The sequence below is a fragment of the Panicum virgatum genome, chromosome 5N, assembly GCF_016808335.1.
Source record: "Panicum virgatum strain AP13 chromosome 5N, P.virgatum_v5, whole genome shotgun sequence".
In the NCBI taxonomy this organism is placed as follows: Eukaryota; Viridiplantae; Streptophyta; class Magnoliopsida; order Poales; family Poaceae; genus Panicum; species Panicum virgatum.
This window is the reverse complement of record NC_053149.1, coordinates 50,930,344-50,938,229: the sequence shown is the minus strand read 5'-3', so window position 1 is coordinate 50,938,229 and position 7,886 is coordinate 50,930,344. Positions and strand designations below refer to the sequence as shown.

At 40.2% G+C, this 7,886-nt stretch overlaps 1 long non-coding RNA gene across 3 annotated transcripts; it reads left to right on the top strand.

The window, feature by feature from the left end:
* The first annotated feature begins 1,719 nt into the window (after positions 1–1,719).
* LOC120675213 lies at positions 1,720–5,333 on the top strand. Of its 3 annotated transcripts, none has more exons than XR_005675266.1 (12): positions 1,720–1,836; positions 2,287–2,425; positions 2,558–2,831; positions 2,931–3,030; positions 3,167–3,240; positions 3,328–3,385; positions 3,464–3,853; positions 3,945–4,320; positions 4,412–4,473; positions 4,569–4,632; positions 4,725–4,806; positions 4,937–5,333. It is a non-coding gene; the product is annotated as an uncharacterized LOC120675213 (long non-coding RNA). The 3 variants fall into 3 exon arrangements; XR_005675265.1 differs by having other exon boundaries at positions 3,167–3,385; positions 3,464–3,587; positions 3,696–3,853; XR_005675264.1 differs by having other exon boundaries at positions 3,167–3,385.
* The last annotated feature ends 2,553 nt before the right edge of the window (positions 5,334–7,886 follow it).

Below are 7,886 nucleotides of genomic sequence, written 5' to 3'. Positions count from 1 at the left end.
AAAGGTACATTGTGGCTGTTAAGTCTGACGGTAACTAATAACCATCATGATGAGGCACACTCTACGTACTGATCTGCAATGAGATGAGGCCAATAGCAAAGCAACTAAAGAGAAAGTAAAGAGTTAAGTTCAAATTGAGAAATTTTAAAGTACAAAGAGACCTTGACTCGTGTCCTGATCGGGGACGCCCAGCCCAAGATGAGGCTGGTGGGCCCCCGTCGCGCAGCCCTATAAAGTGGAGGTGGGGATTAGAGGCTGAAGTTACGAGGTTCGCCGCCGCTACAGTTCCCATCGTCCTAAACCCTAACCCGATCTAGAGGGAAAGGCTGATGCGCCGGGAAGCGCCACCAGCGACGCACCATCGCCATCGACCATGCCACTGTCTTCGCAGGATGTCATCACCACCGGCACCGGCACTGCACCTTCTACATCGCCCGTCGCTGCCTGTGCGCAGCCTCCATCGACGAATGCGGCCGCACTATGGAAACAGCAAGGTATTTCTCTTGGTCAAGTTCGTCACCCACTCGATCTACCACTACGCGATCCAAAGTTGTATCTAACAATTCCCTCTCATCCCAAAATTTGATATACCATTTTTTATTGTGCCATGCCAGCATATCTTTCGTGTGATAGTGAGGCAGGTGATTTTTCAAAATTTCCTCCATGAATGGAAAAACATGTATATTACTATATTTGATTCTCATCCGAATGATGAACAACAAAATGAATAAGTAGTTGATTGACCCAGTATAACATGCATCTGCTTTTATACCCGATACTTTCAACGATGGTTGCCTTAGAATTCAATCTCTCTCCACATGATTTTTTTCCTTTAGCATCTAGCGATCTTCAATCTCTCTCATGATCCTGGCGTTACATTGCTTCCCGACCTCGCCAAGGAGATCGAGACGAAACTCGAAAACAACTTGAGTTCCACTCGGACTCAGATTGATCTCAAACCGAAATCTTCTCGGATTGGGACTCCTCTTGCGCAACCATCTTCGGCTTGCGCAATTCATCATCTGCTTACAAACAGATGATTAAATCCATCTATGAAAATAGCCTGGATCGTCTACTCCGCGTCGAAGACCACTCAGTCACCGCTAACCGGGAGGCACCCGTTTTCGACGTATACCCAGATCCAGTCGAGTCATCCAATGACAGCCTAGATCGCATCACCAATGTACTGGCAAAAATCCAACTCAAGTCCTGCCAAAGTTATACTCTCACAGAACTACTCGACAACCTTCGAGAAGTTGCCAGCATTGATGATCTCCCGTTTCAACACGGTACTCCCCTCGAAACCGAGAGGGAAACTGGGTCTGGAGGAACTGTTCTAGCTGATTACGAATCAGACCTGGAAAGCTTCTCTCCCGAACGTTTGGTTCCGGTGATTATCCAACAACCCGGAGGTGCTCCTAGCCAGCACGATCCAAACGAAGCCTTGGATCAGATTTCAGTAGACAATCTGACCCAAGATGCTCCACCAGATGAAGATGAAGCCACTCGCACAGCCCGCAGGGCAAGGAATGAACATAAAGAGGAGCGCAAGGTTCATGCGGCCGAACGTGCTCGTATTCCACCGCGCAACCTCAACAACGAATTCAACAATGTCGCAGACCCTGTCTTCAAAACACCAATTGCTGCGATGACAGAGGCAACCCTTATTTTTGCTGTCTGTTTATTAACAATAAAGATATTCTAGATGATTTATAAAACTAAGTTTACTGTCTAGATAAATACATATTGTATACTTTCTGACAAAAGATTGTACTTCCACTACAGCCTGCAAAATAAGGAGCAAACAAAAGTGAAGGCTAGAGATAACCACAAAAGGTATGATCTAAACAAAATGTACAATTTGACTAATAGTAGCAAATTTAGGAGATAACATAATACAAGCTATTATAATAACAGGGACACATGTTGGAGAAACCGCATATATACCAAGAATAAATTTGACAACAAGAGGGTGCCGCTGGCCCTTTACTTTAAATCGACGACAATTTCCTATAAAAGTGTGCTACTCGATGACTATAAATAAAAGTCAAGGGCAGACTCTAACAAATGTTGGAGTATACTTAAAGAAACCAGTATTTACACATGGACAGTTGTATGTAGCTATGTCACGTGTAACAAATAAAAGGGGACTAAAAATATTAGTCGAAAATGAAGATGGAACATGTGGGATAACAACAAAAAATATAGTTTACAGAGAAATATTATAATCAATTTAATATAAAATATCTATATTTTATACTAACGCTTCTCTTTATAAAAATGCAGATGAACATCACCTTCCTAAACGTAAAACCAGGACCATTGAACTACATCATATGTGTCAGTCTCAAGAATGTGGGAGTTTAGTGGAAGAGATGAAGAAAATGAGATTAGGCACCTTGACCTTGTGGTTATTGATCAAAAGGTAAAAATCTCTTTCAAGCTTTTCATCTCTTTACCGAATTTTGAATATTGCAATAGCCCAATTATATTTTTACATATCAACATACGTAGACTCAATTACATGGAAATTACATCACTCTATTTTTATCTGCAGGGTTATTCCATGTATGCTGAAATACCACGGGATGCAATACCACTACTACAACCACATCTACAAGAGGGGAAAATTGTTTATATTACAAAGATAATAATCCACAATGCAAAACAAGGATACAGACCTGTTGAAAGCCCTTACATGATCAGGCTCAACATAAGAACACAGATTGCACAACTTCAAGATGAGCCATCAGACTTTCCAAAATATGCATTCTCATTAACGCTTTTTCCTAATCTATATCAACACGCAGGAAATACAGAGAAATTTCTAGGTAACAGCTATTGCATACCCACATATATTTTCTACAACAACTTGCTGATTATCTTATGGTTTTAAATCTAACATTTTCAACTCCTTATGTTCAACACAGATGTCATTGGTAGAATTCTAGCTGTGTCAAATGCAGCAAGAGTACTAACAAGTTCTGGAACTTTAAAATGGAAGAGAATCATTCATCTAGGGGATCTGAGGTACATAATAAAAATATATTCTAAGTTCTAAAAAAAACCTTGACATACTATTCAAATTTCAAGTTGTATAATTAAATTTTACTTGCGTATCTTGATTCCCACTCACACTGTTATCTTTTTATTTCATGAAACAAAGTGGAAACATGATCGAGCTATCACTTTGGGGTCCAAGAGCTCTGGAATTTCAGGGAGAATCAGTCTACAACATTGGTCAGAAGAACCATGTTATAGCTATTTTTGTTGGAACTTCTATGAAATGCATAAAAGAAAGTTCTTATTTTCTAAGTGGCACAGTAGCATGTCGTTGGTACATCAATGAAAATGATATACCAGAAATCAAAATATTCCAAAAGAGGTACAAAAATATGCAATAAAATTTCTCCAAAATTTCAGAACAAACTTTTACAATATACTAACTATTTCTAAACTGCAGCTTACCAACTATACCTGATCAAGCTGTAAAGAAAATTGACCTTCAGAGTGCAGATGACATTGAAAAACATATTGAGCAGACCACATGCCTGCAACTTAAAGATATTGATCCTTTCGACAAACTGGTAATGTCAAATTTAGATTACACACATTCCTATTTTTAAATTTCGTACTTTCATTTAATTTATATTTTCAACAATGCTCATAACAACAAATCTCATATTTCCTATTAGGGACAAAGGTATGAATGCACGGTTACAATTACTGGTCTTGCAGAGAGGCAATCTTGGTATTATCACGCTTGCAAGATCTGTAATTCAAGACAAAGATTCAATTGAAAGAGTTATGAGTGCACAAAGCCAGGATGTCCTTGCACACAATATGAGTACAAGTAAGATTAATTTACATGCCAATTTACTGCTCATAAAAAGAAAAAAAAAGCAAAGAAAACAGATTTACATTTCAATATAACCATTTTTCAGGTACAAAATACCTCTTATTGGAACCGATAACACCTACAGCTTGGAATTCATGCTTTTCCAGCAAAGAGCATTGCAGCTAATTGGAAAATCAGTAGACAAACTCTTAAATGATTATGGTAAAAATGAAACACCACCAGAGATAACTTCATTGGTTGGGCAAAAATTCACCTTCATTATCAGAGTTTTGTCCAACAAGAGCATCCAAAAGAGAGAACCATCATTTGAAGTCCTTATGATCAAACAGAGGTTTGGCAGACAAGCTAATATACCAGCAATCAGCAAGGAGGAAAACCTCAGAACCACTTCAACCTCAACTTTTGAACTTGCTAATCTACCACCTTTGGTCCCTATAGCAATAAACAAAATGGAGATACAGGTATGCTCTAGACTATAGTTACAAATCCATTTATTTTCTGTTAATATAACCCTATATAACCACTGCATTTAAATTTTTAATTAATTTGCAGCACTCACCTTTTGAATCACAGCTACCAGAAGATATCCAATATATGGAAATAGACAAAACTAGGTATGTCTATACAAATCTAAATATTTCCATGATCACAATTATGAAATGAAAATCATTGCAGTTCTTATAACTTTGAAACTTACATTCATTTTCAGCACATGGGGTGAGAATGAAAATACAAACAAAAGGAATTTTAAAGACTTTGAAGATAATCAGCAGGTACAATATCTTTGCCCAAACTTGTTTCTATGCAATGAACTGCAGAAAATATCGTGCTATGTATCACTCATTATTTGTTTACTTACACATAGGACTCCAACGATAGCAATGACGACAATACCCCTTTGAAACAAACTAAAAGAACACACTCGCAAGGGAAGAGCAAACAGTAAAGTATGCAAATTCACCTAACCTTTCAACCAGCTAAGCTACATATTATCACATACTACACTAACGTTATCTATATTCTAAATTCAAAACATTAGACTGACTTCAATTTTATTTTATTTGAAATCCTTTTCAGGATATATCGTCCTTCACAATCTAAACTACATATGAAGTGGATTGCTTTTGGGTACAAACTACCAGCTATGTTGGCTGGATTGCTTTTGTTGTATATAGCACCTCTTATGAAGAATAGTCAGAGCCGAACAACAGAACTGCCATCATTACCCATACAAGTGTTGGGTAGATCTTCTGCTGTAAACGGTTCCTCAAATATAAACAAACAGGAGCTACCTTTTGTTGTATATAGCAGCTCCTATGAAGAATGGTCAGAGCAGGACAACAAAACTGCCATCATCACCGATAGAACTGTTCGGTGCATCTTTTGCTGTAAATAGTTCCTACAGGGTCAATATCCACCTTATCATTTGGTAACTCATCTGTTTTACTGTGTTCGTCTCTCTCCTTGGTCGTCATATATGGAAATGATGTCCTCCAAAATTTAACACTCTGTTTTATATTCTTCTAATTGTTTCAAGTTTTTAAGTACTCTTGACTATGCTGGAAAAGTAACCTTAAAAAAACTGATCATTACTAACTGCAGATCACTTCAACATGGGAACTAAATAATCAGTAAGATCTAGCCCAACTCAAATGTAAAAAAAAAATGTTCATCTTGTATAAGAATGTGGACACCAACTGGCCCAACTCAGTACGGCACAGCAGCGGTTTTTATTTTTTTATATTTTTTATTTTTGTTTTTTATAAAAAATATATTTTCGATTTGGAAATTTACAGGAATATACCCCGGCCGCTCCGCTGTCGAAGGCCGGGACCTGGCCGCCCGGCAGCGGGGCGGCAGAGGCATTTCTGAAAAAAAATTCGCAGAGAAAATTGTGCCCAGGTCCCTGGGGGCCAGGCAGCCGGCCGGCAGGCCCTGGCCGCCCGGCTGCAGGGCGACCGGCTCTCCCACCCTTATATAAGGGTTGGCTGGTCCCCCACCCCTCATTTGCATCACTAAAATTCCAGAAACTAAGAAAAAAGAGGGAGGGAGAGGCGAAGCCCTACCGGATTTTCGAGCCGGCGACTGCAGGTAACTAAAATTCTTCTACGTTTTACAAATAGATTATGTTGTAATTATTTTTGTTGAAACAGTAGAAAATTAGTGTTAGATTAGTGTATTAGAAAGTACTAGAAAATTGTTAGAGAAGTATTAAAAAGTCTTAAAAATTGGAAGATAATATTAAATTTTTTTAGAAAATTGTAGAAAGTATTTTGTTGAAATAGTATTTTAGCAATCAGTTTAATTATTATGAGTGATTAGTGGTACATTTAGGTGTAGTTACTGATAATGATTAGCATTGATATAGTATATTAGCAATCTGATTGCTCACTTGTGATTGCCAGGGCTCAACACCATGGCATCCTCAGGATCCACCTACATTCCATGGAGTAAGGTGACGGAAACAGTCCCCCAAGGAGTCCAGGTGCCTATGTGTTTTTGCGGATCCTTGTGCAAATTAATGAAATCAAGGGTTTTGGGGGACGACTTTGGCGAGAGGTTCTTCATGTGCGAGAATTACGAGTACGACCCGCCCAAGCATTACGGCAAGGACCGACCAAAGGTACTACAAAATACTATCAGAGTTTGTCACTTTCAGATCTAGTAATGACTTCTAACATAATTTGGGGAAAGACTCCACCGCCTCTATGTGATTTCGTGCAGTGGTTAGACACCGAGCAATCTCAGCAAGATAAGGACCACGTGGAGCGTCAAGCAAGGTGGGCTGCACAAAGGTGGCAACAAATGCTGCATGAAGAACAGATGGAGGAGAAGCGCAAGAAAAACCAGAAAGAGATTCAGAAGAGAATTTCAGAAGTGGAACGTCAGAAGACAGAGGAACGTGAAGCTGATAGGGAGAGGAAGCGAGAGAGGGCCCGCCATGCTAAGGAAGCAGGGTCTGAAGCTATTAGGAAGGGAAAATATCCCCGATGCACTCAGTAAAGCACCACTATGTAATCCCGGCATTTTACATTTCCTAAGGCATATTAGGTTTACTCACAACACGAGGTTATCGTGTTGCACATGCCATGCTTTTCATTGTTCAAGTACCTAGTAGTACGAACGCCTTAGGCCTCTGCTTTGTAATCGTAGCATTGTTTACAAAACTGTATTGCAAACCGAAAATTTATGATTCGTAACTAACCTTCTATTTTTAGTACACTACATTCAGTGAGCAATCTAATTGAACCAACCTACACATTTAGAACTGCAACCAAGAAATTTTACTACACAAATACCTTCATAATATTACATGCTACAATCTGGTGCAAATACATATGCATACATAACGAAATGTAATTATCACATACAGGTCGGAATACATATCCATACATCTAGTTCAAATATATATGCACACATAACGAAATCTAGACGCGACGGGCTCCAAAATCCGGACGCAATCCATCGGTGGGATTTCCAGAAGGTCCAACCTCAGCACCAGCATTATCTTCTTGCATTTTAGGGCACTTCTTGTAAGTGTGACCATCTGCTCCACACATGCTGCATCATTTTTTCTTCTTTCCTGCCTCAGACTCATCCATTCCTATCGGGTACCACGATTAGGGACACCCTAATTGGGGTACTAAGATCACCCTAAAAAACACAAACACATGTTAAGGAAACTGGGCCCACGAAGGCCCACGGCCTCCTTCCAATCTGGAAGAAAGGAAAAGACTCAAAGAAGCCCAGCATACGGCCCATTCGCACCCCTCTCGGGCCGACGGGACGATCTCCGCCTCGCTCGAGGGCTCCCATCGGGACCCTCGACTGCGCCCCGCATCTCCGCCTCGCTCGAGGGCAGCGAATCTGCACTCGAGTGGGCAAACCATCTCCGCCTCGCTCGAGGGCAGCGAGCCTCCCTCGAGCGGGTAAACCATCTCCGCCTCGCTCGAGGGCAGCGAGCCTCCCTCGAGCGGGTAACTCATCTCCGTTTCGCTCGAGGCCACCCCTCGACATAAGGGACAAA